This window comes from Miscanthus floridulus, chromosome 12, assembly GCF_019320115.1.
Source record: "Miscanthus floridulus cultivar M001 chromosome 12, ASM1932011v1, whole genome shotgun sequence".
In the NCBI taxonomy this organism is placed as follows: domain Eukaryota; kingdom Viridiplantae; phylum Streptophyta; class Magnoliopsida; order Poales; family Poaceae; genus Miscanthus; species Miscanthus floridulus.
The window spans coordinates 72,611,452-72,616,329 of NC_089591.1; the positions used below are offsets into that span (position 1 = coordinate 72,611,452).

Consider the following 4,878-nt stretch of genomic DNA (forward strand, 5'->3'; position numbering starts at 1 on the left):
TGACTCGGACACGATCACGCTCACACAATGGAGCCACATGTTCTGGGCGAAGCTACAGCAGGTGAGCTCGGTCCAACCTGCAAATCGGGAAAAGGCTGCAACCTCCCGAGTTGGGCCGAATTCAGCCATCTTCGCCCCGCGCGCTCCCCCGCCTGGGCCTGGGCCTGGCAGGCCTGCTAGGATGCCGGATCACCCTCACCCGGGGCAGTTCAGAACAGTTGGTGCCCATGTCCGTGGAGGCCGCACAGGGATGGATCCGTTACGCTGTGCAGCACGCGGTGAAATCTTTGATCTTCGAACTGACGCTCCCATGGCGGCCCTTCGTTGAGCGTCCTGTGATGACCCTTGATGAAAGGGATAGCTATGCAGACACGGAGATTATGCATTTGAAATTGGCTGGGGCGGAACTTCGGCTCCCTTCTTCCACAGTGGTCTTCTCGTCCCTTACAGATCTTTCACTTGTAGACATAGTTGTGCCAGCCGGTGGTGGCCACCTCCTTTCTCGCATCCTGTCGTCCGCATGCTGCCCACGCCTGCACAAGTTTCGGCTTCAGCGTGTGCTCTGGACGACGGAGGAGCTGCTGCTTATTGAGTCCGACACAATGTTGGAGCTATCGCTAAAGGCAATCTTTAAGCTGCAATTCTTGGAACTCAGCACTCCTAGCCTCCGAGCTCTCTGTGTTGAGAACTGCTTCGATCTCGATTTGCTCACGGTCTCGGCTCCAAGGTTGGAGAATCTCATTGCCATGTGCTTGGCAAAACGACCTTTTCGTCATATTGACGTCCATTGACACTTGTCAAGCGTGGAAGCCCTCAAGATTCAATTGTTCTCACGTGGAGGGACCGAGACCGGCTACAATGAGGACGTAAATGATGGTAACATTCATCTCCTGCAATGCTGTAGATCAACTAGATGCCTTGAAGTGTCTTTTAAAGTTTCAGAGGTATGTGGTATGCATTCAGGGGCACAACCCATCAAAATGCTAGTGTGTTAATTTATTTGTTCAATTCATGCACTTGAATTTGTTCTATGGATTTAATTTGGCTCAAAATTGTTAAAAGAATAAAATGAACATCCACATAATCTGATATTTATTTTCTGTCAAGAAGTTTTCTTTTCCAGTTTCTCATTTATGTGTTTGTCTTATCCTTTTTCTTAATTCGATCAGGCAAAGTATAACACTGTTGACATAATAAAAGGTAGGATTCCGCTGCTTCCTCATGTGACACACTTAGCAGTTTATATTGAACTATGGGAGCGACATTCCACTGGACCTGGCGTAGCATGTCTCCTTGCACAATGCAGCAATATTAAATATCTCAGCCTACAGTTACGCTACATCATTACTAAGGTGAGAAAAATGTTCTTCCATTAGTCCATATAAACTAATTGGTTAGAGTTTTGTTTCTTAAATTTGAAACCCCTTTTGTTCATTCGTGGAATAATAATGCATATATCCTTCCCCGGTCTTTACTGCAGGAGAACCGATCAGAATTGGATTTCTTATGTGATAATAACTCGTGCCATTGGAAATCCCGTGAGTTCTTATTAGCTCATCTTCAGGAAGTAGAGTTCAAGAAGTTGATGGGAACTGATTGTGAATTCCAGTTCATTCAATCCATACTGACAAAGGCAACAGGAATTCAGAAGGTAACTATTAGTTTCGACCGAAAAGTCAGGAAACATGCTTGTAAACTTATGCCACCACTAGACGGTGGGCTGTGGACTACTTGCAAGGGTGCTACAAGTGGAGACGTTGTCCATGAGTGGAGACTTGAGAGTAGCCGAGAGATTGCAGATGTACACTCATGTTGAATAAGTGTTTCTATCAATTTGCTTGGATGGCTTCAGATTCAGACGTTTTGTGGATTCGTGCAGCAAGTTATGTAAAACATTTGTCTTGATCTTTATTGTGGGTCGTTTCTGCGTTGTTTAATCGGATCAGTCACATCGACTTGTCTTAACGAGTGCAAGTTGATCTATTACAAGAGATGAGCTTACTACCTTTGGGCTTGGGCCTCTTTGATAGAATAATAGGGCTTAAAACCAATACATAGAGACAACATCTTTAGTTGTACGGTATTCCTAATTCTAATGTCTACTAGATTTTACTACATTAATCATGAAAGATATTTATAATAAATTTATTTAGAGATATAAATACAACAACGACGACAACAACAAAGACCTTTAAGTGTTAAACAAGTTAGGGTAGACTAGAGTTGAAACCCAGCAGAAGCAATCAAGGTTCAGGCACGTGAATAACTGTCTTCCAAGCTCTCCTATCTAAGGCTAAATCTTTGGGTATATTCCATCATTTCAAGTCTCCTTTTATTGCTTCTACCCAAGTCAACTTCGGTCTTCCTCTACCTCTCTTCACGTTACTATCCTGGCTTAGGATTCTACTACGCACCGGTGCCTATGGAGGTCTCCGTTGGACATGTCCAAATCATCTCAACCGGTGTTGAACAAGTTTTTCTTCAATTGGTGCTACACCTAATGTATCACGTATATCATCGTTCCGAACTCGATCCCTTCTTGTATGACCGCAAATCCAACGCAACATACGCATTTCCGCGACACTTATCTGTTGAACATGTCGTCTTTTCATAGACCAACATTCTACACCATACAACATAGCAAGTCTAATCGCCGTCCTATAAAACTTGCCTTTTAGCTTCTATGGTACCCTTTTATCACATAGGACACCAGATGCTTGCCGCCACTTCATCCACCCTGCTTTGATTCTATGGCTAACATCTTCATCAATATCCCCATATCTCTATAGCATTGATCCTAAATATCGAAAGGTATCTTTCCTAGGCACTACTTGACCTTCCAAATTAATATCTTCCTTCTCCCGAGTAGTAGTGCCGAAGTCACATCTCATATTCTCAGTTTTAGTTCTACTGAGTCTAAAACCTTTGGACTCCAAAGTCTCCCGCCATAACTCCAGTTTCTGATTCATTCCTGTCCGGCTTTCATCAACTAGCACTACATCATTCGTGAAAAGCATACACCAAGGGATGTCCCCTTGTATGTCCCTTTGACCTCATCCATCACTAAGGCAAACAAATAAGGGCTCAAAGCTGACCCTGGATATAGTCCTATCCTAATCGAGAAGTCATCCGTGTCTCCATCACTTGTTCGAACTCTAGTCACAACATTGTTGTACATGACCTTAATGAGCTCGACGTACTTCGTTGGGACTTTATGTTTGTCCAAAGCCCACCACATAACATTCCTTGGTATTTTATCATAAGCCTTCTCCAAGTCAATAAAAACCATATGTAGGTCCTTCTTTTTCTCCCTATACCGCTCCATAACTTGTCTTATTAAGAAAATGGCTTCTATGGTTGACCTTCCGGGCATGAAACCAAATTGGTTCATAGAGACCCATGTTATTGCTCTCAAGCGATGCTCGATAACTCTCTCCCATAGCTTCATAGTATGGCTCATCAACTTAATTTCCCGGTAACTAGTACAACTTTGAATATCCCCTTTATTCTTGTAGATCGGTACCAATATACTTCTCCTCCACTCATCAGGCATCTTGTTCGATCGAAAAATATGGTTGAATAACTTGGTTAGCCATACTATAGCTATATCCCCGAGGCATCTCCACACCTCGATTGGGATATCATCCGGTCCCATCGCCTTACCTCCTTTCATCCTTTTCAACGCCTCTCTGACCTCAGATTCTTGGATTCTCCGCACAAAGCGCCTATTTGTGTCATCAAAAGAGTCATCCAACTGAAAGGTTGTGTCCGTATTCTCACCATTGAATAATTTATCAAAATACTCTTGCCATCGATGTCGGATCTCATCCTCTTTCACCAAGAGATGCTCCATTTCATCCTTAATACACTTAACTTGGTTGAAGTCCCTTGTCTTTCTCTCATGAACCCTAGCCATCCTATAAATGTCATTTTCTCCTTTCTTCGTACTCAAACGTTGGTAAAGATTCTTGTTCGCTCAACCCTTTGCCACACTTACAGCTCGCTTTGTAGTCTTTTTTGCCACCTTGTACTTTTCTATGTTGTCCATACTCCTGTCATGGTACAAGCGTCTATAGAACTCTTTCTTCTCCTTAGTAGCCCTTTGGACTTCCTCGTTCCACCATCAAGTATCTTTAGCCTCGCCTCCACTTCCTTTGGTTACTCCACACACCTCTGAGGCTACCTTTCGAATGTTGGTTGCCATCTTCTCCCACATGTTGTTTATGTCCTCTTCTTCCTTACAAGAGCCCTCTTTGATAACCCTTTCCCTGAATACCTCTGACGTCTCCCCTTTCAGTTTCCACCACTTTATTCTTTCAATCTTTGCTTCTTTATCCCTACGGGCATGCACCTAAAAACGAAAGTCTACCACCAAAAGCTTATGTTGAGAAACAACACACTCTCCTGATATCATCTTGCAACCTAAGCATGCTTGTTTGTCCTTTCTTCTTGTAAAGACAAAGTCAATCTGGCTAGAGTGTTGTCCGCTACTGAAGGTCACTAGATGAGATTCTCTCTTTCTAAAGAAAGTGTTGGCTATCATCAGGTCAAAAACTATCACGAAGTCCAGAACTTCCTCCCCCTCCTGATTCCTACTACCATATCTAAAACCTTCATGAACTACCTCGAAACCTGCGTTTGTAGTACCTACATGCCTATTAAGATCTCCTCCTATAAAAAGCTTCTCACTACTAGGTACAGCTCTAATCCGGTCATCTAAGTCTTCGCAGAACTGTCTCTTAGCACTCTCGTTGAGGCCTACTTAGGGGGCATACGCACTAATTAGATTCAAGACCATATCACCAATGACAAGCTTGACTAAGATAATCCTATCTCCTTCCCTTCTCACTCCCACCACACTATTCTTGAGGCTCTTAT

At 43.3% G+C, this 4,878-nt stretch overlaps 1 long non-coding RNA gene across 1 annotated transcript; it reads left to right on the forward strand.

Moving 5' to 3' along the window:
* Positions 1-214: 214 nt before the first annotated feature.
* Positions 215-1,885, forward strand: LOC136498527 (uncharacterized). Its single transcript, XR_010769648.1, has 3 exons — positions 215-944; positions 1,170-1,352; positions 1,481-1,885. It is a non-coding gene; the product is annotated as an uncharacterized lncRNA (long non-coding RNA).
* Positions 1,886-4,878: the final 2,993 nt, after the last annotated feature.